The 27,465-nt window shown below is 41.2% G+C and overlaps 1 long non-coding RNA gene across 1 annotated transcript; it reads right to left on the bottom strand.

Annotated features, from left to right (window-relative positions):
* Window positions 1–8,831: 8,831 nt before the first annotated feature.
* LOC149122885 (uncharacterized) lies at window positions 8,832–10,744 on the bottom strand. The gene is made up of 2 exons (XR_016219415.1): window positions 10,621–10,744; window positions 8,832–10,188 (listed from the first exon to the last, which is right to left on the bottom strand). It is a non-coding gene; the product is annotated as an uncharacterized LOC149122885 (long non-coding RNA).
* Between the last annotated feature and the right edge of the window lie 16,721 nt (window positions 10,745–27,465).

The following is a 27,465-nucleotide window of genomic DNA, read 5'->3' as shown; positions in this document are numbered from 1 at the left end:
ATAGCAGAGAGCTGGATCAGAAGTGGAGCAGCTAGGATTCCAACCAGTGCCCATTAGGGATGCCGGAACCACAGGTGGTGGCTTTACCCACTACACCACAGTGCTGGCCCCATGATTAACTACTTTATATTTTAATTTTTTTTATTTATTAGACAGGTAGAGTTACAGACAGTGAGAAAGAGAGACAGAGAGAAAGGTCTTCCTTCCATTGGTTCACTCCCCAAATGGCCACTACAGCCAGAGCTGCACTGATCCGAAGCCAGGAGCCAGGTGCTTCTTCCTGGTCTCCCATGCGGGTGCAGGGGCCCAAGCACTTGGGCCATTCTCCACTGCCATCCCGGGCCACAGCAGAGAGCTGGCCTGGAAGAGGAGCAACCAGGACTAGAACTCAGCACCCATATGGGATGCCGGTGCTACAGGCAGAGGTTTTGCCATGTAAGCCACAGTGCCAGTCCCAACTACTTTATATTTTAAAAATTTGACACCATTTATGTTCTTTCAGATAATTCTAATGAATTATCAAGGTATGTTGGTATTTAAAATGTATTTTTTGGTGGGGAGCCTTGAAGTATTTCTTTTCTTAGAATGCCTCTGTTTCAAAGTACATTGAAAACATTTTAACTACACTTTTTCATGAACTCCTATAATGGGGAGGGTTTTCTTTTTTTAAGAAAATTTTCATTTAATAAATATAAATTTTGAAAATAGAACTTTTGCATTATAGCAGTTCCACCCCACAACCACCCTTCCACCCACAAACCATCCCATCTCCTACTTCCTCTCTCATCCCATTTATTCATTTATAGTTATCTTTATATATAGAAGATCAACTTAGTATATACTAAGATATCAACAGATTGCACCCACACACACAAAGTATAGAGTACTCTTTGAATACTAGTTTTATCATTAATATGCATAGTACAACACATTAAGAACAGATACTACATGGGGAGTAAGTGCACAGTGACTCCAGTTGTTCACTTAAAAATTGACACTCTTATTTATGATATCAGTAATCACCCGAGGCTCTTGTCATGAGCTGCCAAGGCTACGGAAGCCTCTTGAGTTCACAAACTCCGATCTTATTTAGAAAAGGCCATAATTAAAGTGGAAGTCCTCTCCTCCCTTTGGAGAAAGGTACTTCCTTCTGTGATGGCCCATCCTTTCTGCTGGGATCTCACTCACTGGGATATTTCATTTAGGTCATTTTTTGCCACAGTATCTTGGCTTTCCATGCCTGAGATACTCTCATGGGATTTATAGCCAGATCCGAATGCCTTAAGGGCTGCTTCTCAGGCCAGAGTGTGGTTTAGGGCATTTGCCATTCTATGAGTCTGCTGTTTATCCCGCTTCCCATGTTGGGCAGTTCTCTCCTTTTTAATTCTATCAATTATTATTAGCAGACACTGGTCTTATTTATGTGATCCCTGTGATACTTAATCCTATCTTTATGGTCAATTATGAACTTAAACTGATCAGTTTAACTAGAAAGATGGCATTGGTACATGCCAACTTAATGGGATGTTTCTAGCTATACTGTTAGGGATAAGTGAGCATGTGCCAAACTGTACATCACTTTCCTCTCTTACTCCCACTCTTATTGTTAACAGGGATCAATTTTCAGTCAACTTTAAACACCTAAGAATAACCATTGTCAATTAAAGAGTTAAACCAATGGGATTAAGTAGAAAAAGAAAATACATTCATCACAGGACTGATCAAGTCATTGTTTTTCATAGTGTCAGTTTTACTTCTACAGGTTTCCTTTAGGTGCTCAGTTACTTGTCACAGATCCGGGAGAACATATGATATTTGTCCCTTTGGGACTGGCTTATTTCACTCAGCATGTTTTCCAGATTCCTCCATTTTGTTGCAAATGACCAGATTTCATCTTTTTTTTTTTTTTTTTACTGCTGTGTAGTAGTTGATAGAGTGCTTATCCCATAATTTCTTTATCCAGTCTTCTGTTGATGGGCATTTAGGTTGATTCCATGTCTTAGCTATTGTGAATTGAGCTGCAATAAACATTGAGATGCAGACAGCTCTTTTATTTGCCAATTTAATTTCCCTTGGATAAATTCCAAGGATTGGGATGGCTGGGTCATGTGGTAGGGCTATATTCAGGTTTCTGAGGAATCTCCAAACTGTCATTCATAGTGGCTTTACCAGTTTGCATTCCCACCAACAGTGGATTAGTGTGTCTTTTTCCTCACATCCTCACCAGCATCTAATGTTAGTTGATTTGTGTATGTAAGCCATTCTAACTGGTGTGAAGTGAAAACTCATTGTGGTTTTAATTTGCATTTCCTTTATGGCTAGTGATCTTGAACATTTTTTCATGTGCCTGTTGGCCATTTGGATTTCCTCTTGTGAAAAATGTCTATTGAGGTCCTTGGCCCATCTCTTAAGTGGGTTGTTTGTTTTGTTGTTGTGGAGTTCCTTGATCTTTTTGTAGATTCTAGTTATTAATCCTTTATCAGTTGCATAATTTGCAAATATTTTCTTCCATTATTTTGGTTTCCTCTTCACTTTCCTGACTGTTTCTTTTGAAGTACATAAACTTCTCAATTTGATGCAAATCCCAATTGTTAATTTTGGCTTTGACTGCCTGTGCCTCTAGGGTCTTTCACAAAAGACTTTGCCTGTGCCTATATCTTGCAGGGTTTCTCCAATGTTCTCTAATGATTTGATGGTTTCGGGTTGTAGATGTAGATCTTTAATCCATGTTGAATGGATTTTTGTGTAAGGCGCAAGGTAGGGGTCTTGCTTCATACTTCTGCATGTGGAAATCCAGTTTTCCCAGCACCATTTGTTGAATAGAATGTCCTTGCTCCAGCAATTGGTTTTAGATCCTTGATCAAATATAAGTTGGCTATAGATGTTTGGATTGATTTCTGGAGTTTCTATTCTGTTCCATTGGTCTATCCATCTGTTTCTGTACCAGTACCATGCTGTTTTGATTACAAGTGTCCTGTAGTATGTCCTGAAATCTGGTATTGTGATGACTCCATCTTTGTTTTTGTTGTACAAGATTTCTTTAGCAATTTGAGGTCTCCTGTGCCTCCATATTAATTTCAGCATCATTTTTTCCTATCTGAGAAGAATGTCTTTGGTATTTTGATTGGTAATGCATTCAACCTATAAATGGCTTTTGGGAGAATGGACATTTTAATGATATTGATTCCTCCAATCCATGAGCATGGAAGATTTTTCCATTTTTTGGTATTCTCTTCTATTTCTTTCTTTAAAGTTTTGTAATTCTCATCATAGGGATCTTTGATATCCTTGGTTAAGTTTATTGCAGGGTATTCGATATTTTTTGTTGCTATTATGAATGCAATTGATCTTAGAAGTTCTTTTTCTTCCATGGCATTGTCTGTGTATACAAAGGTTGCTGATTTTTGTTCATTCATTTTATATCCTACTACTTTTCCTAGCGCTTCTATGAGTTCCGATAGTCTCTTAGTGGAGTACCTTGGATCCCCTAAATAATCATATCATCCACAAAGAGGATAGCTTTACTTCTTTCTTCCCAATTTGTATCCCTTTAATTTCTTTTTCTTGTCTAATGGATCTGGCTAAAACTTCCAGTACTATATTGAATAGCAATGGTGAGAGTGGGGATTCTTTTCTGATACCAGATCTCACTGGAAATGCTTCCAGCTCTTCCCCACTCAATATGATGCTTGATTGTGTTGAGGTATGTTCCTTCTACACCAATTTGATTAGAGTTTTCATCACAAAAGAGTGTTTTATTTCATCAAATGCTTTCTCTGCATCTATTGAGATAATCATAATGGTTATTCTTCTGCAGTTTGTTAATGTAGATTGATTTGAAATATTTAACAATCCCTGAATACCAGGGATAAATCCCACTTCGTCTAGGTGGATAATCTTTCTGATGTGTTGTTGCATTCTATTGACCAGAATTTTATTGAGGAATTTTGCTTCTATGTTCATCATAGAAATTGGTCTGTAATCCTTTGCTGCAGCTTTTTCAGGTTTAGGAATTAAGGAGATGCTGCTTTTTAGAAAGAATTTTGATGGATTCCTTCTCTTTCAATTGTTTTGAATAGTTTGTTAAGAACTGAAGTTAGTTCTTTAATTTCTGGTAGAATTCAGCAGCAAATCCATCCAGTTCTGGACTTTCCTTTATTGGGAGGTCCTTTATTACTGATTCAATTTCTGACTCGGTTATGAGTCTGTTCAGATTTTCTGTTTTCATAGTTCAGTTTATAGGATGTATGTGTCCAGGAATCTATCCATTTCTGATAGATTTCCCAGTTTGTTAGTATATTTTGTAGTTATTTCTGATGATTCTTTTTATTTCTGTGGTGTCTGTTGTTGCATTCTCTTTTTCATTGCTAAATTTATTGACTTTGGTCTTCTCCTTTTTTTTGGTTAGTTGGATGAATGGTGTGTAAATTTTATTTATATTTTCAAAAAAATAGCTCTTCATGGCCGGTCCGTGGCTCAATAGGCTAATCCTCCACCTTGCGGTGCCGGCACACCGGGTTCTAGTTCCGGTCGGGGCACCAGATTCTGTCCCAGTTGCCCCTCTTTCAGGCCAGCTCTCTGCTGTGGCCCGGGAGTGCAGTGGAGGATGGCCCAAGTCCTTGGGACCTGCACCCCATGGGAGACCAGGATAAGTACCTGGCTCCTGCCATCGGATCAGCGTGGTGTGCTGGCATCAGAGTGCTGGCCATGGCGGCCATTGGAGGGTGAACCAACAGCAAAAAAAGGAAGACCTTTATCTCTGTCTCTCTCTCTCTCACTGTCCACTCTGCTTGATCAGCATAGCCCTGACTGTTAATGAACAACTTAATACATTATCCCTCTTAGTAGTTTTTTTGTCTGTTCTACTTAATATGACTGGTTTAGATCTGTAATTGATGCACAGTTATTCTTAAGTGTTGAAAATTAACTGAAATGTGATCCCTGTTGAACATGGTGGTGGGAATGGGAGAGGGAAGAGATGTATAATTTGGGACATGCTCAGGCTGACTTGCCCCAAGTGGTGGATTGGAAGCATACCAGGGGATTCCAATTCAATCCCATTGAGGTGGCATGTACCAATGCCATCTCACTGTTCCAGGTGATCAGTTTCAGTTCACAGTTGGTCATGGTGGAGGGACTGGGAGTCAAAGGGAGCACATAGACAAGTCTAGTACCTGCTAACACTAACCAATAGAATAAATAAAGGGGAGAGTGATCCAACATGGGAAGTGAGATACTCAGCAGACTCATAGAATGGCAGAGGTCCTAAATAGCACTCTGGCCTCAGAATCAGCCCTAAAGGCATTCAGAGCTGGCTGAAAAGCTCATGAGAGTATTTCAGGCATGGAAAGCCAAGACACTCTGGCAAAAGATCTCTGTGAGTGAGATCCCAGTGGAAAGAACAGGTCATCAAAGAAGGAGGTACCTTTCTCTGAAGGGAGGAGAGAACCTCCACTTTGACTATGACCTTGTCTAAACAAGATAAGAGTCGGAGAACTCAGAGGGCTTCCATAGCCTTGGAAACTCATGACTGGAGCATAGGGAGATTACTGATGCCATAGACAGGAGTGTCAATTGGTAAAGTCAACAACAGGAGTCACTGTGCACTTACTCCTCATGTAGGATCTCTATCCTTAATGTGCTATACATTGAGATTTAATGCTATAACGAGTACTCAAGCAGTATATTTCACTTTGTGTTTCTATGGGGGTGCAAACTGTTGAAATCCTTACTTAATGCATACTAAACTGATCCTCTGTAAAAAAAAAAAAAAAGAAAGAAATTATCAATTCCCAACTTGACTCTCACTGGGATTAAACATGACAATAGGTCTGCTCTGATTTCATCATCATTTAAAAAAAATCATCTATTATTTTTCACTTTATGTTTCTGTGTGGGAGCAAACTGTTGAAATCCATACTTAATGTATACTAAGCTGATCTTCTGTATATTAAGATAATCGAAAATGAATCTTGATGTGAATGGAAGGGGAGAGGGAGTGGGAAAGGGGAGGGTTGTGGGTGGGAGGGATGGTATGGGGGGGAAGCCATTGTAATCCATAAGTCGTACTTTGGAAAATTATATGCATTAAATAAAAGTTTAAAAAAAATTAAAAAAAATAACTCTTCTTTTTGAAGATCCTTTGTAATGGATTTTGGATTCAATTTGTTTATTTCTTGTTTAATTTTAATTATTTCTCTTTTCCTACTAGTTTTCTGTTTGATGTGCTGTAGTTTTTCTAGATCATTGAGATGCATTGAGCTAATTTATTTGGCACCTTTATAATTTCTTGATGTAGGCACCTATTGCTACAAACTTTCCTCTTAACCCTGCTTTAGCTTTATCCCATAAGTTTTGATATGTTGTGTTGTTATCCTCATTTACTTCCAGAAAGTTTTTGATTTCTCTTTTTATTTTATTCTATGGCCCACTGTTCATTCAGGAGCATGTTGTTCTGTCTCCATGTGTTTGCATATGCTCTGGGGATTCCTGAGTTGCTGATTTTCAGTTTCATTCCATTGTGTTTTGAGAAGATGCATGGTATGATTTTGATTATTTTGAATTTGCTGAGACTTGCTTTATGGCCTAGTATGTGGTCAGCCCTAGAGAAAGTTCCACGCACTGCTGAGATGAATATGTATTTTGCAACTGTAGGATGAAAGCTCTGTAGATATCTGTCAGATCCATTTGGTCTATAGTGTTGATATAAGTTTATAATAGTTACATCTTCCTGTTGAATTGATGAATAAATCATTATTTGGCACTGCAGATGGCAGCTTTATCTGCTACACCACAGCACCAGCCCTTCAATTTTCCTCTTGTTTAGAAACTTGAGCTTTTGTTGGGGAAAATGTATTTACTTGCTTAGGTAGGAAATTTAAAAACTGGATGGTATTTTCATTTCAGTCCTCATTGGAGGGACTGCAGATGAGACTATCATCTACATATTGTAAGATTGCTCTATTTTTAGCTAAAATTCTCTGAGTTCTTTTGCAAGCACATTACCAGACAAGTGCAGGATGTCCCAGAAACCTTGGAGGAGGACAGTCCATGCATATTGCTGAATTATACTGGAAACTAGGTCAGTCCATTCAAAGGCAAATAAAAACAGATTCTGAACTTAACAGGATGCAGAAAAAAAGCATCCTTTAGGTTTAAAGCTGTATACCATGAGATCCTTTCAGGTATTTGTGTCAGTATTCTATTAGGATTTGGCCCAAGAAAATGAATTGAAGTAACTGCTTTGTTGACTGCCCTGAGCTCTTGAACCATCCTGTATTCTCCACTTGATTTTAAAACATACAAGATAGGAGTATTACAGGGAGACATGGATTCAAAAGTCCATGGTTGAGCAACAAAATTAACTTTAAGGAAACACGTAAGGAAGATAGCACATCTCTTAGAAGCATTTACACATAACTAAAACTTAAGAGATATAAAAATAATCTTTACTTAACACATTAAAGAAAGTAAATCTTTGAGAACAAGTTTTACCATTAACTCTAATATTGTAACTCTTTGAAGATAGAGGTCCTGCATGGGAAATTAGTACACAGTTAATCCTGTTGTTAATTTTAACAATTAATACTTTTAAAATTTTATTTTTATGTTTATTTTATTTATTTTAAAGTCAGTTACACAGAGAGAAGGAGAGGCAGAGAGATAAAGAGGTCTTCCATCTGCTGGTTCACTCCCTAATTGGCCACAACAGCTGGAGTTGCACTGATCCAAATCCAGGAGCCAGGCGCTTCTTCTGGGTCTCCCACACTGGTGCAGGGGCTCAAGAACTTTGGCCATCTTCTTTTGCATTCCCAGGCCATAGTAGAGAGCTGGATTGGAAATGGAGTAGCCGGGACCTAACCCACCACCCATATGGGATGCTGTTACTGCAGGCAGTGGCTATACCCACCACACCACAGCACTGATCCCAACAATTAACACTCTTATGTATGCCATCAGTGATCACCCAAGGCTCTTTACATGAGATGCCTAGCCTACTGAAGCCTTTTGAATCTGTAAACTATGTTTTATCAATGGCCAAGAACTTCTCAAAATAGATAGTGGCAGGACACAGGGAAATTAACATTCAGACAGGGACATCTCATTGTCGATTTCCCTGTCATGTAGCCAGCCTGTCCCCAGCATACACCACAAGCCTCCTTGGTTCCCTAAACCATTCTTTTGGAACCTCTAAACTCTAGTGGCTTACCCCAGCAACCAAGCACCATCTGCAATGGGTTCTAGAGCTGCATGGTCTGGGAGCATTGGGTTTCCATCAAGGCACAGGCCCAGGGTGCAAAATTTAAAAGACATCAAGTAATAATCATTGGAAGAAACATTGAAAACAAAAGTGAATGGACATTTGGCACAGCAGTTAAAATGTCATTGAGGATATCTATACCCATGTCATAGTGCTTGAGTTCAAGTCCCAGCTATGCTTCTGAACCCAGCTTCCTGCTAATGCATATCCTAGAAGGCAACAGTGATTTCTCAAGTGATTGGTTCCATGCCAACCAAATGAGAACCCCGTGTGGTGTTCCTGGCCCCTTAAGCCTAGCCCAGCACCAACTATGTCAGGCATTTGAGAGAGTGATCCAACATATGGAAGATCTCTCTCTCTCTCTCTCTCTCTTTCTCTCTCTTCCTGCTTCTCTGAGTCTCTGACAGGTCTGGAAACCATTTCAGTGGGGTCACTTCACCTAGAGGAGACCCCGAGAGTCTGGCCAAGTAGCATTTCCAGGGAGAAGGGAGCTTACAGGCTCACACACAGGAAGGACACTGATGGTGGTGACGACCAAGATTTCCCAAAGGAAAAGCAAAGAACAGCTTCATGTGAACACCCAGTTGTTTATAACATGCCATGGAAGGTGCAGAGCAGAGTGACATATAAAATCATGACTTGACTTTCTAGGCTTCTCAGTTTCAATCACAACACCCAGACAACTATCTGGAACACTGTTCCAATATAGGAAGGAAAAGCCTTGCAGGGTGGTACAAGTGTGCCCCAAAAGAGAAACTCAGGAAATGAGAATGGGAACACTGGCACTGGGCAAATGAGGGCCTGAACCCCTAAGCCCTTTGGAGAGACACATGGACTCAGGAGGCAAAAGTCCAGGGATGACAGAACCACCCATTTCAGAGCCTTGGCTGCTTCATCCACAGGATCCCCTTAATGGCAATCAACTGGGAAGGTCAAATTAGGTGAGACCTGGGAGGTGCCTTGCAAACAATAATGTCTCTACAAATGAATGTGTGTCCACCTCATTTCAAAGGCACTGTCACAGAGACAGCATGGGAGACAAACACAAATTCTAACACACCTAAAGCAGGGCCACAACCGGGACTTCATGCTCTTCCTTGATTCATTGGGTGCTGTTGTAATGGAAAGTGAAAGAGATCATGCTGACACAAAGATAAAAAAGAAGAATCTGTATTAAAAGCCATGTCTGGCAATGATAGATCCCATTGGAACCTTGGAGACTGCCTGCTACAGTGAGGAGGGCAAGGGTTTTTAAATTTTCAACTCATATTCTGTTTGGCTTATTTCCAGGGCCTAAGCACAGGTCCTGCTAGCCAATCATGTTGCTCCAAATCTTATCCTCCATTTTCTTATCCAATCCAGCTGTAAGCATTTTACAGGGTGAGAAGTAACAGTCGCTCAATGTCTGAATATTTTAAACTGTTTTATACAATTTCTTTAGTCATTATCTTAAGAAAGCAGCAAGCATGTTTACAGAAGCAGAAGGCAGCAGTTAATAGAGATCGAAGTCTGAGGTGAGAAAAATATTTCCTGGAACAGACCCAGACAAAAGCACTTTCTGGAACCTAAACCAAAGCCCACAACATGGGGCTTGGTCCAAAAAATGGAGTAACTTTGGTCAAGCCCAGATTATTTTGCAATAATGGGGTGTCTTAATTTTTCTGTACCTTATCATAGTCCAATCCATGTGATCTTGGGCAAATAATTTTCCTTACTTGAACAGCAAGAAGAACTGGAAAACAGCCAAGGTCCCTCTGAAGAAAAAATACTTTAGGAAGCATATTCTGGTCTGCATGGGTAAGTTCTAGGGAAATCACCACAAACCAGATACAATTGCTCTACAATGTTGCCTCCAAATCAGTTCTGTGGTTTCTCTTCTAGCACTTCCTGTTCCTAGCACTTCCTGTTGGGAATTGTCTCTCATAGACCTAAAGGATAGAAACAACGAAAGAGAAGAAATTAACAGGTGCAACTGGATCCTGTGCCCCCAAAACAGAGAATGCCTTTTTCTCAAGATATTAGTGAAAGATTTCAAACACTTACTGCACCTTTGTATACAAATATGTAATTTTTCTAAAATTCCAAAAGGCAGGAATTGCACAAGTCAGGTCTTTCTCCAAACCATAAAACCAAAAGCAAGCTAAACAAGAAACCTGCATTTCTGAACAATGAAAGATAGAGGATAGATAGGTAGGTACATAGGAAGAAGGATGGATAGATATAGCATAGATGGATGGATGGATGGATGGATAGATATAGAGCTTAGATAGAACTAGCTCATTTGAAAACAAAAATGTTCCTATTCTGGGTTCATAAAATAATACATGCAATGGCACTGTACTGCATGGCTTGAAACTTACCACCTAGGAGGTCAGGTCATGATGTACAGACAGCTGCACCACTGAATGAACAAATGCAGTCTCTACCTCTGGGATGACATCACTAGCAGCCCCTGGATCATGCTCCAGTGAAACAGAAAATCTGGCAATAAAAACAACTTAAAAATTAGACAGTTAAAGTCTCCACAAACTGTTCTAAAAGCATAAAACACATGAAGAAACATGCTTTCAAAAAAAACTACAAAAGGGTGGACAGCAAGAGTCTGAGGCATGTAGGCTACAACTTTACCTCCTCCCAAGCTCAGGCTCATCTCACAGAAGCTTCACTCTGGCTGCTTTTCCCCTACCTCCCATACAAGTCTTGCTGTATCTCAGGACATTCATCTATCAACCTGTCCAATTCCAACTGAGAAAGGCTATATTCTTACTGAGTGTGGCCAAGAGACTGGAGATATCTTCCTTTGAGTCACTACCCATCAAATAGATGCTGTATATCAGGCATGACAGCCAAGACACTTGGGCCTCAACTGTGCTCACCATAGCTCACCTGCAGGACTGAATTTTCACGGGAGAAGGAAACTGAAAATGCAGGAGACTCATCTCCTATCCTTTCCTTTGGTTACTGTTGGTTGAAACAGATTCACTCCCACACTGAGAGGTGGCATAGGCTTAGAGGAACACCAGGCTAACCAGTTTAAGCTGCTTATTCTGACTTTAAAAATAATTTAAATTGAACCAGAAGTGAATTATTTAAAAGAGCTACCACATCCTAAGAGATTAGCCAAGGGCCATTAGGATTGTGTCCCTTTGGTTTGCTGTCTGAGTAATGGACTCCATCACACTGATGCATGTGTGTTCTATGTAGCATCAGCTGGGCTGCAGGACAGGGGTGGACACTGGGATGGAGGTGGGGGGAAGTCTTGATAAAGCACAGGCACCCACTAGGGTTGGCAAACCCCACAGTTAGGAGTCTCCCCCAAAAGACAAACCCTTGGCCACTGCTGTTCCTCTTTATTAATTGCTAATGCAAATATTTGGGAATCAAATCATATATAATTTGGTCCAGGAAGGTGGCCCATTGCTGGAACAGAATGAAGTCTCCTTTTGGTTTATTGAGAAAATTTTGGAGCTTCAACCAGGAGCAAATTCCTCTCTGTCTCTGTCTCTGTCTCTTTCTCCCTTTCTCTCTCTCTCTCTCTCTCTCTCTCTCTCTCTCTCTCTCCATCAAACACACAGTTGTGGGGAAGGAAGCAAAGGAAAGATTAAGTAAAACCACTAAACTGGAAAATGAATCATTTATAATCAGGCCTGTTGGTGGGGTGACAAAAATGTTAACAAGTCAAGAAAAACCTCTTAGCAGAATATGGAGCATTCTCTCTTTAACAAACAGTTCCAGTATGCTTGATTTCCAAGACACTGAATGAGACTGTGGACCTTCTCTATTTTTCCTCTATTTTATCTATATGGGAATTGGCAGTTGCTGAAATGTTTTACTGCAGCAGAAAATTGGGCTGAATGACAGACAAGGATTAAATCATTCCTTCATATGATGAAACAAACATTTTGTGGGAAACAGACCCTCAGAACCTAGACAGAGGAGGACTATGGGTCCCACCTGCTTCATTCAGGCATGATGTTGGGGTTCCATGTAGTTTGTGGGGGTTTCAGGTAGGATAGGTAGGATACTGTTGTTCCAAGCAGGAATCCAATGTGAGCTCTGGTTCAGGATTTTTCTTAAGCCTGGAAGCCAGGTACCTTTTGGAGCTATGATCAATTCAAGATTGCACTGAGGGATAATCCACTCTACTGTCAGGCTCAGCCACACGGTTATTGGCCAGATTCCTTATACAGTTAGGGACCACAAGCTTCAGTGCATAGCTAGCTGCTGACATAAGGCCTCAGTCTGCAGTGGACCACTAAGTCTTTGTCACAGAGCAGATCACAGCAATTCAGCTGGTTTCTCATAGAGTGAGGGGGGCACAAAGGAGGTAAGCAGGATAGATTCTGGGGACTCTGGGACCAACATCTTTGAGTGACACATATCACTCAGGCCATCTTTCCCTAGAGGTGCATCACTCTCTACAGGGCATGCACAAGAGGAGGGCATCCCACAAGAAAAGCAAATATGTTGAAGTGGGGAACATCGGCAGATGATGTAGGAGTTGCCTACTCAACAGCCATCCCAGTCTAGTGCTGTGTAGCACAACACCCTAAAACTTGACCAGTAATAACATATTTTATCCCCTCACAGTCTCCATGGGAGCATCTTTGCTGGGGACTGCCATGTGATGGTCTCTGTGGTGAGACTGCAGTCAGTGTCAGCTGTGGCTGATGTCTTCTGAATGCCAGACTGAGGCTGGAGGAGCCACCTCCAGGTGGAACACCCTCATGGATGGCAGGTAGGTGCCGACTACTGGTGGGGAGCCTTGGATCCTTGCCATGTGGACCTCTCCAGTGGCTGCCTCTGGATACTGGTCTCCTCCCACTCACTTTTCCATACATTCTTTCATGGAACAAATAATCAGGGTCATGTAATTTTTGGTTCCCTGGTCCCAGAGACTTGGAGGTAGGTAGATAGGGGATATTTTCATTTTAAGCTCCTGATCAGCATTCCTGTTCAACCAGATTTAAAAGTCCCTATGATGGAGGGAAAGTAACTATCCAACCCTAATTTTCTGACACAATCCTTGTTTCATAGGATCTAGCAATGAAGGTAAATTTTATTCAAATGGGAATTTTTTCATTTTCTACCCATTAAATTCTCACATGTAAATTCATTTAAGTATTAGCACCCTTGTTTGTGATCCATTGCTCCATTATTGAGCATCATGGGTTTTTTGTTTGCTAACAAGAAGAGGACAAAGTTCTTGAAAAGGATTTCCAGAAAGAACCAAAATAATAGCCTCTTTCCTAATGACTTCACATTGAATCTATCCTCTCACTGCCTCTAATTTAATCTCATGCATAATAGCTGCTAGGTCTAAGGAAAAGGAGTGGGAACAAGGCCTGAAAATCTGATATCCTATGAGGCCCTGCCATCTAAGTCCAAAGGCCTGACAGTATCACGAATCAGCTAAACCCAGGCTCAAGGAACCTACTGGCCTTCTTTATTTCCAGTTAGCAGGTATGGGTCATCTGGACACTGATCCCGAGGGGTGGTTCTGGGTCAGGTTTTCAGGGAGCAGTTCAGGGACACTCCTGTGGTTTCAGTTCTCCCTTAGATGTCTGGGAAGAAGGAGTGTATCCTGAGTTTGTCAAGGCAGCCCTTGGAGGGCACAGGGCCCCTGGTCAGAGAGGTGGTCCCAGGGCCAAAGAAAGGAAATGAACATGATGTGTAAGCAGTACAGTCTATGTACCTCTTAGGGCCTCTCATACCCTCATTTTGAAACATCTCCCACTCCAATGGTCCCTACATTCCCAATCCAACGGTCCCTACTTCCCCAAAGACACTTTTCCCTAGAGAAGTAAAATTCCAAAAGCACAGTCCAGAAATTATACTAGAATTTTCACAGAGAGGTGAAAGATTATTCTGCTTGTCTCTGCAAAACTTCTGTAGGGCACTCTATTTTTAAAGATTTATTTTATTTACATGAAGAGTTACAGAGACACACACAGAGAGTGAGAGAGTTCTTCTATCCACTGGTTCACTCACCAAATGGCCACAATGGCCAGGGCTGGGCCAGGCTGAAGCCAGGAGCAAGGGGCTACTTCCAGGTCTCCCGCTTGGTGCAATTCCCCTATTACCAGGAGCATCACCAGAAATCTGGATTGGAAGTGGAGCAGCCAGGGCTTGAACCAGCATCCATATGGAGTGCCAGTTTAACAGGCAATGTCTTAAGACACCATGCCACAATTTCAGTACCTGTAAAATACTTTTAAGGTGTGGGGATTGTAGGGCTATAGGTTAAGCTATCACTTGGCAGGGCAGATTCCAGTTCTGGCATCAACACTTCCCATCCACCTTTATGCTAATATGCTCTGGAAGGCAATGGATAATGAACCAAGTACTTTGGTTCCTACCACTCATGTGGGAGACCACCCAGATGGAGCTCTTGCCTCCTGGCTTTGACCTGGCCCAGCCTAGGCTATTTTGAGGTGTGAACCAACAAATGGATGATCTCCCTCTCTCCCTGAATGTGCCCTCTTTTTACTCTGCTTTTCAAATAAATAAATCTTTTTAAAATATCTTTTGTTATCTCTACTTATTCCCAAATTTCCTTTCCTCTCCCCGGAGATTTTTCTGTCTCCTCCTTGTCCTGTTCAGGCCCATTGGCTCCATCTGGTTCAGAGGCCTCACTTGCCTGCTCCGTGGGCTGGAGGGATCCATATGATTCTGAAAGCAGCTTATGTTCACCATCATAGCTTATGCTGTCCCTGTCTCATCACCACCTGCAGATGAAGATGTCCTTCATGGTCATGGTAGTCTTCCTGGTCATGGCTTGGGGATGTTCCTGCCCTGGGATAGAGTCCTCCCTGAGGGGAAGAAAGTTTTTGTTTATGCAGTGCACACCATTACTCTATACCCACATGCTATGAAACACCTTGAAGTGGTCTACCTTCTGTAGAAGCAAGCTACTTCCTTTGCCCAATGCCACCATACTGTGGCAGTAAATTACACGGAAAATTTCCCTTACATTGAGACAGAGATGGACCCTTGACTTTGGAACTCACTAACTCCCTTAGAAAGCACAAGGCACAAGTTCCTCTTATCCTCTTACTTGTTTCAAACTCAAAATGTTTCTATATGTCTGCTGCTACTCACCCCAAGAGCCCCTTGTACCCAGACTTCCTTCTACAGGCTCCATCCTGCCATGAAAATGAAAGCACGGGTTCTCCAAGAATCGCTGGATTGGCAATAATTGATGTTCATTCAATAAATCTCACAAATGTGAATTTAGTCAGAGTTATAGGGATTATATTGAGGAACTGAAGAAGTTTGGCCAGGAAGTGCAGGTATAGTCCAAGGGACCAAAGGTGGTGGGATGAGTCCTTGACATTCTCCATCCCCTATGATACTCAGGACTGTGTAGTTCCCACCTCTGCATCTCTGGTCCTCTGATGCTTTAGTTTTCCCCCTCCTTAAGATCTTTCCTCCCCGACCTCAAATGTTCAAACATGGATACCTCAGTGTCAGTGCCATCAGTCAATTGACCCATGGATCTGATCCCAAATTCTCAGGATTGATCTGTTTGGTTCCCCTGAATCATGGCATTTCTCCTGCAATCAGCTATGACATAGAAGTAGTGGGTCACCAGGTTCAAACCCTCCCTTGTGGAGGTGTGGGTGATTAGAGGCCCCAGGCATGGACCGTTTTCACTGCTGACTAGATCCTCATTTATCTCTAACCCTACTGTCCTCAAAGAGCTGAACTGAGACAGGACTTGTTCTTTCTTTCTGAACCTTTTCTTTATTTTAATCCCCATTCAGGTTTTTGGAATCAATACTCTTCCTCATATTTGTTCTGTTGGAAACTATGGTGCACATGTTTGTTGGCCCCTATTTGGCCACAGCCACAGTGCAACATAGGATGGATGAGGTGCTGAGAGAAAACCTGGAGTCCTGCCCATGGATCTGGCACCAGGACTTTCACCAACTGGACTCTGGACTATGCACCTTTTCTTGCTGTCCACCACTGCCTGTCCCTTCCTGCCAGAACCTTGGCTTCTGATAACTACACCTGCCCAGAACCTTGCTTAGCCCCAACTTAGTGCCCAAATAGCAGGGTTCCCCAAATTACTGCCCCAATCCTAACACTTAGCAGGTGGTCATGCCCCCTACCCTTTCCACAGAACATAGAGAGACACTTGACCCCAGAACTCTTATAGAAACTCCTGGATGACAGAAAGGGACAGGCATTCCTCTTGAATTATCTGAAATCAAACATCAATAAACAGGGTCCCAGGCTCCCTCAGCTGGGAAGTAGCACCTGTAACAGACTGATAACAAGTGCCAACTTTATAAGGACTGTGGATTATAGTACTCTGCTGGCCACAGAGAAACACAAGGAATTCATAATATTTCTCAGACACTGTCCTCTGCACCACTGCTTCCTGGAGCTGGGGAGCATTTCACAAACACATATTCTGAGCATCATGGGAGTGCATATGTGTGTGTCTGGAGGTGTTCTTCAAGTATGAAAACCCTTGGATTTTAGGAACCATTTTGGAAGTTTTGGCAGGGCTCATTTTCAAGGTTTGAATGAACATTGTCATGAACACATTTTAAAAAATCATGTTGCTAATTCAATTTCTATGGAAGAAAATCCAGCAAGATTTTCTTACTTAATATTTCAGTAACCCAAAAAGACATCATGCGTCTAAGGCAATGATTAAATCATTATTCACTCCCCTCTTAGGAATGTTCTAAGGCCACAGCAAGCTTCCTACCCAGGAAGATGGGTTATAGTGATCTAGGCTACATCTGCTCATGTTTTTCAAAACTGGTCATATCTCATCTGCATGTTCCATGGTCCCACGCTATCATGACCATGACCATGACCATATTATATAATAAAGAGCCCACTGTAGAGGACCTGAGTGGGAGCCACACGATGGGGTTGAAGATTTGCTCCCTTCCCAAGGGTTTCAACATGCCCTTGACACAGGCAAATGGACAGCTTGTGGCAGAACCCTTGCTGCCCTTTTGGTATCCCAAGGCCTACCTCTGACAATGTGACTTCTTGGTGAGAAGAACCAAGAGCTCGGTGACCTCACCCTCATTTACACTGATAGCCTCATGCCTATTTCCAGGTGCATGGGAAACTGCTCTGGCCAAGTTCCCACAGCCAGAAGTGCAGAATCCATGCCTCCAGGACCAGCTCATCTCACTGGGGGAGGGGCCTAGTAGGTGAACAGTCCATGCTTCCATCCTTCCAGTAAGCAAATCCATCCCTGTCCTAGAGGTGGCAGTGGATCAAGCTTCAGGGCCAAAGAAAGCAGCCTCAGCCTTTCTTCCTTCCTTAGAGGGACTTCCTTATCTTCTGCTCCTTTTCTTCTGATTCCTGGGACCAGGGCTCACTGGGTCTCCCTGGACCTAAGTCTCAGACTTGGCCTCCTAGGAACTCAAACTAAGGTCCTATACCTTCCCCACCACAGCTACACAGAAAACACATGATACTAGGGCTTTTCAGAAGTATCTAGCAGTGAAATCTCATGCATGTCCAAGTGGTCTGTATAGGGTCACTCAGAAAAACTCTAGCAGCTTCCCCCCACACTGGCCTCTCCTTACTAGCCCTGAGCTGCATCTCAGCCAAGCATGGTCACTCATGGTAGGGACACCTTGCTCTCAGGCTGATGGAACTCACATCATTGGTTTCTTCCATGCCATAGTTCTCAGTCCATGAAGGGAGGCTTAGAGGCCAGAGATGGGACTTGTCTTTGGGCTCATAGAGCTACCACCACTGTTGTCACTATCAGATAAGCATGACTCCTGCCTCATAGGCCTACAAAGTGTTCCACAGGGAATGTACAAACATCATCACTTTCTACTGAGGGTCCAACTAGACTCTGCCTGAAGCCAGAGGCCACATCAGACACCTAGACCTAGATGGGGACTCTAAGCAGCCCATCTTCCAAGCACTCTCCCAAACTCCTTGCAGAAGAGCCCAGTAGAAAGAAAATGCAGTTACTGCACAGATCAAGGAATTTGGAACATACTAGTGCCAAGAAAGATGTGGGTGTATCATGAAGCCCACATAGGAGGGAAAATGGCAGTCAGGGTCTCTGAACCCAGGATGACTTGCAGGCTCCATCAAGAAATTCCTCCCTCACATTAGGACTAGCTTTTCCCAGTGACAGAATAAGAAGCTTGGGCAACACCTGCACAGGCCATCCTGGCTCCAAAAATTCTTACTCTGACCATGACTCCAGAGCACCAGACCTGGGAGTCAGAGAAGGATGCTTCATGGATATGGTGTCCATTGGTCCCCAATATCCTCAGGAAGCCCTGCACACAAGAGTCTTACCGGACTGACACAGCTTCTCTGCAGACCCTGAGAAAGCCTGCAGTACCTGTATTTGAGTTTCCCTAACATATGAAACCACAATAACACTTTTACCCAAGGATACTCATTACTGCCAAACACATGTTGAGAACTGATTATTGTGCCCCCTCCCAATTTGGTTGATCTTTATCAGTGGTCCTCTGAGGACAATGTCTCTTAGGTCTGTACAGTCAGAAGAATCATCTCAAATAATAAAGGTCCAGGCACAGGAAAACAGATGTTTCCAGGGGTTGTTCTCAGAATAGTGCAATGAGGAACAAAGAAGGGAAACATCTGAAACCCTGAGAGGCTCCTTATTTCCACTTGTGTTTTGTCTGTATGTGGTCAGAGGTGGAAGAATAGGCATCTGCAGCTGGCCAGGCCTTAGCAACTCCTCCTCCTGGTCTGTTTGCCCAATGATAAAATCAGGAAGACCCCAAAGCCACCCAAGCTCTGCAGATCTTCCATAAGTCACAACCTCAGGGGGCTAAAGATTGACATGCAGGGCAATGTATTTAAGGTCTTGAAAGAAAAACCTTCCAACCAAGAATGGTTTTTACAGAAAAACTATCTTTTCAAAGTGAGAGAGAAATAAAGTATTTCCAGACAAGCCAAATCTGAGAGAATTCCTAACCATCCTAACCTTACAGGTTATAGTGTAATTCTGAAGGGAGTCCTACATTAGAAGTAACCATATTGAAAGCACATAGTGGTACAAACTTCACTAACAGAGTTGATAGAATCAGTAATCAATCAAGAAAATGACACCACTAAGTTCTTATCTATCAATATTAATCTTGAATGTAAGTAAAATAAGTTCTGTAGTGAAAGATACAGGTTGACTGGTTTGATTTTTTAAAAGATGCAACTATATGCTGCCTATGATATATTCACTTCACCGATTAAAAATACACATAAACTGAAAGTGAATGGCTGGAAAAAGATATTCCAAGCAAATGGAAGCCAAAAACAAGCTGTATTAAAATAGATTTTGAATCAAAACTTGTATAAAACACAGGGGAAATATATATTGTGAGAAGGAACAATGTAGCAAGAAATGCAAGAAGATATAACAATCATAAATATATAGGTACCCAACAAAAGACAACCCAAATTATACCACACATATTATTAGACATAAACAGAAAGATAGACTCCAATACAACCATAGTAGGGGACTTCAACATCTGACTATCATAGGTAGAGAGATCATTCAGACAGAATGGGGGCTGGCACCATGGCACCACAGTAGGTTAATCCTCTGCCTGCAGTGCTGGCATCCGATATGGGTGCTGGTTCTAGTCACGGCTGCTCCTCTTCCAATCCAGCTCTCTGCTATGGCCTGGGAAAGCAGTAGAAGATGGCCCAAGTTGTTGGGCCCCTGCTTGTGCATGGGAGACTGGGAAGAAGCACCTGGCTCATGGTTTTGGATCAGCACATTTCTGGCCATTGGGGCCATTTTGGGAGTGAGCTAATGGAAGAAAGACTTTTCTCTGTCTCTGCCTCTCACTCTTACTGTCTGTAACTCTACCTCTCAAATAAATAAATTTTAAAAAAATCTTAAAGAAAGAAAACCAAGAAATATACACCAGATTTCAACCACACTATTTAACGAATTGACCTAACAAATATTTACAGAAAATTTCACCCAACAATTATGCAACCCATATTCTTCTGATAAATACATGGAAGATTTTCTAGGATTGTCCATATATTGGGCAGGAAACTAAATCTCAATAATGTTTTAAAACTGCTTTATATCTTCTAAAACCATAGAGAAACAAAACTAGAAATCAACAAGAACAATGGAAAATTTACAAGCATGCCAAAATTGAGCAACATGCTCTTGAATGACAAGTTGCTCATTAAAGGAATTTTAAAGAAATATTTTGAAACAGTTGAAAATGAAAATTCAACATATCAAAAATACATATGGCATATGGAAATATTGTTAAGAGGAAAGTTTATAGCATTAAGTGTATACATTAAAAATAAATATTTCAAATAAATAGTCAAATGATGCATCTTAAAGACTTAAAAGAGCAATAAAAAACACGAAAAAATTATTAGGACAGTAGAAACAATGAGGATCAGAGAAGGAATTCATTAAATTTAAACTAAGAAAACAATACAAAAGATCAACAAAAAGAAAAGCTGATTTTCAAAAAGTTGATTACAAGAGGCAAACATGTCAGAGAAACAATGAAAAAACTGAAATGAACAAAATTTGGCATGAAAAAAGAAACATTGCAACTGATAAAGTGCAATGGATCATAAGAAGCTATATGCTAACTAATTGGAAAAGCTTAGGAAGTGGATATATGACTGGATACAAGCAACCTAATAACATTAATTCAAGAAGATATAGAAAATTTACACAGACCTGTAATAAGCAATGATACCTAAATCTAAGCAGTAACAACATTTTTTCCTAACAAAGCAAAGTCCAGGACCTGATGGTTTTACAGCTGAATTCTACAAAAAGAGGAAAAAAAAAGAGGAAATAAATCTGGGAGCAGTGTTGCAGTGCGGTGGGTAAAACCACTGTCTGTGATGCCAGCATCCCTTATGGTGTTGGTTCGTGTTCCACTTCCAATCCATCTCCTTGGTAATGACCTGAGAAAAGCAGGGGAAGATGGCCCAAGTACTTGGACTTCTACCCCCGACCTGGGAGACCCAGATGAAACTCCTGGCTCCTGGTTTCAGCGTAGCCTATCCCCAGGCACTGTGGTCATCTGGAGAGTGAACTGGTGGAATGAAGATTTTCTCTCTCTCTCTCACTTGCAAATGAATCATTTTAAAAAAGAGTAAATTACTCAAATATGTTCTAACAATTCCAAAATATTGAAAAAAATAGAACTCTGTCAAACTGTTTTTTAACACCAGTATTACTATGAAACCAAAACAAAAGAAGGATACAACACACAAAAAACTACATACTGATATCCCTGATGACCATAGATGCAAAAATTCTCAAAAATATTAGCAAGCCAAAACGAATACTACATCAAGATAATACATCATGTACAGGTGAGATTCATTCCAGGGATGCAAGGATATCTCAACATTCACAAGTCAACAAAGGTAATAGATGACACCAAAATGAATGAATGAAGAACAAAAAAGCCATATGATTATATCTGTGGTGGAATGAGGTGAAAAGGTCATATCAAGATGGATGCTAGGCTGGAGCTGTGGCTCAATAGGCTAATCCTCCACCTTGTGGTGCCAGCACACCAGGTTCTAGTCCCGGTCAGGGCACTGGATTCTGTCCCGGTTGCCCCTCTTCCAGGCCAGCTTTCTGCTGTGGCCAGGGAGTGCAGTAGTCCTTAGGCCCTGCACCCCATGGGAGACCAGGATAAGTACCTGGCTCCTGCCATCGGATCAGCGCGGTGCGCCGGCCACAGCACGCCAGCCACAGCAGCCATTGGAGGGTAAACCAACAGCAAAGGAACACCTTTCTCTCTGTCTCTCTCTCTCACTGTCCACTCTGCCTGTTAAAGAAAGGGATATAAACAATAATCAAATGAAAAGATGTTTAACTCCTTTCAAATAATGCAAATTTAAAATAGTCACAGAATCATAAAAGTTATAGGGTCATAAAACCTAAAGCTAATTTCTCTAAGTTAACAGGGCAACAATATGGAACTATTGGAAACTATATGGAACTAATTGGAAAATGAATTTTTTAAAGATTTATTTATTTGAAGGTCAGAGTTATACAGAGAAGGAGAGGCAGAGAGAGAGAGAAAGAGAGAGAGAGAGATCTTTCATCTCTGGTTCACTCCCCAATTGGCCACAAGAGCCAAGCTGCACCAATCTGAACTCAGGAGCCAGGCACTTCTATTGGGTCTCCCACAAGGGTGCAGGGGCCCAAGGATCTGGGCCATCTTCTGCTTTCCCAGTCCATAGCAGAGAGCTGGATGGGAAGTAGAGCAGCCAGGATCTGAACCGGCACCCACATGGGATGCCAGCACTGCAGGCAACAGTCTTACCCATTATGCCACAGTGCCGGCCACTGGGAAATTAAATTCTAAATGCTTACCTATATTTGAGTGTTTCTGGATTTTCTGTTCTTTCATTCATTTCTTTCCAATTTTGAATAAATGATTAATTTGTGGAAATCAATACCTTGTCATATCTAGAAAGACAAGACTTTTTAAAAATAAATTACAAACATCATCACAACAGTAGAAGAGCATTTGTAACTCTAAAATTTGAAAACCTTGTGGTTTTGGTAAAGGCAATAAACATAAAGTACTAACATTTTGACAAAAATAAGCCTCCTTATCCATGAACACAGGGGCATCTTCTCACTGCAGTGCCCCCTCTTCAAAAATGCACACATCAAGTGAGGTGTGCACTGATATAACATGGATACTGGGATTTACTGAAAGAATGTTTTTAAAGACTTATTTATTTATTTTTATTTGAAGAGTTCAGAGTTATAGAGAGAAGGAGGGAGAGAGAGAGAGAAGAAAAAGACAATGAATGTGAATGCCTTTCAACCCCTGGTTCACTCTCCAAACAACTACAATGGCTAAGGCTGAGCCAGGCCAAAGCCAGAAAAGAGGAGCTTCTTCCAGGTGTCCCATTTAGGACAGAGGGCCCCAGCACTTGGGCCCTCTTCCCCTGCTTTTTCCAGGCTGTTAGCTAGTAGAGAGACAGGTTTGGAAATGGAACAGCTGTACATGAACTGGCTTTACTTTCTTTGCCACAAAGTTGGCCCTTACTGAAATAATTTTTAGCCCAGAAGTTGACATATTATAGGAAGTGGTTTTTGGATCATGTGCTTCTCTAAAATTGCACAACAATATGGCTTTTTAATTGTATATATTAAAAGGAAAATTCCATATAAATTTTGTTGGTACAGTCCCTCTCGAATGATAAATAAACGTCTATCAGTGGGAATTAGGAGTCCATGGGAATCAGCCAAGGTTCCGGTTCTGGGTTTGCTCCTCAGAAGGATGACCTGGGCACCTGGTCAAGAGTGACTCCCTCCTCACTCATGAAGGTAAGGAGCTCCCTCATCACTGAGGCTGTGTCCTCACAGACACCGCAATAACCCACCCACTTTTACCGCCTCAGGATCCCAATCCTAGCAATCTAGACAGACCAAATGGTGTTCCCACAAGGTGGCCACAGGGCAGCTCCACGCTTTCCAGGCTCTACATTCAGTACAACTGCAGCAGAACAATGTCACTAAACACTAGTACATGGGCGCACCTCTCACAGCTGCAGGCTTGGTGCATGAGCACTAAGGCCCAGGTGCCAGGTGGCTCAGGGAACATATGCACAATCCAGGGCTCACAAATCTTGAGGTTGCACTCACTCTGAGCCTAAGTGGGACTTGGCTGATTGGTGATGCTTGTTAGTAAAAGAAAAACGCCTTTGTGGAGAAGCAGTCTTTGTAATGCATTGGGACTCAAGTAGCAGGAAACTTCAGGATGCTTAAAGGCATTGCACCAAAGACAATTTCCTCAAAACATCTTTCTAAATTTCCTGATCCCTCACATCATCCCCTTCTCTATCACTGTAGACCATATCTGGTTTCCATCAGAGTTTAGCTAGCAACCACAAATGACTACTTTTGTGATTTCAGAAAGTGTGGTTGTATGTGTCATCGAGTGTAAACCTAGGAGGCAAAAGGGTTTCACACTTTCCAGAAGACATAAAAGCACATTTATGCAGATCTCCAATATTTACTCCAGCCTTATAATTGTTTTATGATTTTTTTTTTACATTTTACTCCCAATTTCATCTTTAATCGAACCACAATTTATTTGGAGTATTTTGTAACAATTAAAAATTTTAAAAATAGCTTTTCACTTATTCCAAATAGTTCATCGTTTTTCAGAATTCAAATATCACTTTATCTTTCCTTATGCTTAAACCAGGAGACAGAAACTCTATTTTGGTCACCCGCATGGGTGATAGGATCACAAGCACTTAGGGCATAATCTACTGCCTTCCCAGGTAATGGTCAGTAAAGAGTAGCCTATATTCCTATATGGAATGCTGGTGTGCCAAGCAATGCCTTATACCAGTCCTCAAGTCTGATTTTTTATAAAGACTATTTTTGATATGAATTGAAGAGAGGAAGATTTCCCATATACTAGCTCACTCCTCAACTACTCTCAAAGGCTAAGGCTGGGCCAAGGCAATGCTGTGAGATGAGATGGTAGCCCAGGTTCTCCCACAGGGAGGTCAGACATCTCACTACTTAAGTCATCACATTTTGCCTACCAGGATGCACATTTGTAGGCAGCATGAATCAGGACAAGAAAAGACTCAAATCTAGGCAGTTCAATGTGATGCTGGCTTCACAACTGCTATCTTAATGGAGAGACCAAAGACCCACACCCAACAATAAAAATGTTACATGAACTTTTTGAGTAACCCTTCTGTATAAGAATCTAAAAAATGAATTTCACAAAAATATGTAAATATTTAAGTTTATTTTCCATTAACTTTCAGAAATTATGGAACAGCTGGTTACATGACAATTTGCAATATTGGCATCTTATATAAAGAGCCAATTCAAGAACAATGTTGCTCTGATTCTGACCTATGTTCCTGTTTATGAACCCGGGAAGGCAGATGAAGCTGGCTCAAGAGATGACCTGCATGGAATTACTGGGTCCTGGCATTGGCCTATACTGGACCTGGATTTTGGCCATCCGAGGAGTGAAGCAATACATAAAACTGCTCTTTTTCTCTACCTCCCTCTCCCTGTATCATTTGGTCACTCCTTCCCTCTGCTCCACCTTTCAAAGAAAAATTAATAACTATTTTTCATGCTTTGTTGTTGTTAGTCTTATTAAATTATGTTAATTGCCCTATTTTAATATTATTTAAGGGATGTAAATTTCATTCCATTAATATGTACAAATTTAGGAACTTAATGATAATTATAACCCTACCTCCCTCCCACCTATATTCCCATCCTTCTTCCTCCTCCCTCTACCACTCCCATTTTTATTTTTTACAGAGACCTCTTTTCAATTAACTTTATACTCATAAGATTAACTAGACTAAGTAGAAGGATCAACAATAGTGTGAAGAAAAAAATCATAAGAAGCAGAAAAGAAACAAAAAGCAATGTTCCTCAATAGTCAAGTTAGGACTGTTCAAAATCATTGCATGATAAAGTGCCAATTTCACTCCCATAGATTACCTTTTAGGTACTATACTAGTTAGCACAGATCAGAGAGAATATATGGTATTTGTCTTTTTGGACTGGCTTATTTCACTAAGTATAATGGTTTCAAGTTGCAACCATTTTGTTCCAAATTACAGGTTTTCATTTTTTAGCAATGCATGATATTCCATACTGTGTGTGTGTGTGTGTGTGTGTGTGTATATATATATATATATATCATAATTTCTTAATCCAGTATTCAGTTGATGGACATCTGGGATGATTCCATATCTTAGCTATTATACATTGAGCTGCAATGAACATGAAGGTACAGATAACTCTATAATACACTGATTCATTTACTTTGGATAAATTCTCAAAAGTGGGATGGCTGGTTCATATGCTAGGTCTATATATAGCTTTTGAGGTATCTCCACACAGTCTTCCACAGTGGCTGCACCAGTTTACATTCCCTCCAAGAGTGGATTAGTTTACCATTTCCCCCACATCCTCACAGGCATTTGTTGTTTTATGATTTCTGTATGAGAGACATTCTTTTTTAAAAAGATTTATTTATTTGAAAGTCAGAGTTACACAGAGAGAGGAGAAGGAGAGGGAGAGAGAGAGAGAGGGGGAGAGAGAGGGGGAGAGGAGAGAGAGAGAGAGAGGGAGAGAGAGGTCTTCCATCTGCTGGTTTACTCCCTAACTGGCTGCAATTGTTGGAACTAAAGTGATCTGATCTGAAGCCAGGAGCCAAGAGATTCTTCCGGGACTCCCATACCAGTGCAGGGGCCCAAGGACTTTGGCCATCTTCTACTGCTTTCCCAGGCTTTAGCAGGAAGCTGGATCAGAAGTGGAGCAAATGGGACTCGAACCAGTAACCATATGTGATGCTGGCCCTGCAGGTGACAGCTTTATCTGCTATGCCACAAAGCAGGCACCTCCATTCTCTCTTTCCACACCTTCAGGACCTCCTAATTCATATATATGGATTATTTGATAGTATCCATACATCTCAAACAGTGTTTTTATGCTTTTTAATTTCATTTGTTCTGGTATGACTGAATTATTTCCAAAGATTTGTCTTCTAGCTTGGACAGTCTTTCTTTTTCCTCTCCAAATCTGTTGTTAAGGCTTTCTACTGCATTTTTATTTAATCTATTGAATTCTTCATTTCTAATATTTCATTTTGATTTCTCTTTAAAATCTCAATTTCATGTGAAAATTTTCATTCATGTCACATATGGTATTCTTTAGCTTGTGCATTTGCTTCTGACTACTTTTGAGTAATCCTATGACTAATTTTTTGAATTCTGTTTTCATCATTTCATCCATTTCTTGACCTTCACATTCTATATTGAAAAATTGTTGTGTTCCTCTGAAGGGCCATGATGTCTTCCTTATTCTCATTTCCTAATTTTCTACATTTATTTTTAGGCTCTTGTGGAGGTAATTGCTCTTTTTTGTTTCCTCTGATGAGTTGTATCTTTGAGCTATGCCTATGTGCATTGTCTGTACTTTCAGTGAATACCAAGAGGTGTATGACGGATGTTTCCAGGGACCTCTGTTCAGTGCTCTAGAGTGGGGTGAGTATCCAGAGTAACAATCAAGTTGGGTTTGGTAACTCTCCTCTTATTAACAGAAGTGGAGGGAGGATGGTCATGTTTGTTGGTGTGATCAGCCTCTCACCTCTTTTCCTCCAAGCTGAGTAATGCCCAGGTGTTTGTCCCCAGTGTCTTCAACA

The sequence above is a fragment of the Oryctolagus cuniculus genome, chromosome 13 (assembly GCF_051225735.1).
Source record: "Oryctolagus cuniculus isolate XC-2025 breed Fujian yellow rabbit chromosome 13, ASM5122573v1, whole genome shotgun sequence".
Lineage (NCBI taxonomy): Eukaryota > Metazoa > Chordata > Mammalia > Lagomorpha > Leporidae > Oryctolagus > Oryctolagus cuniculus.
This window is presented reverse-complemented; position numbering and strand designations above follow the sequence as displayed.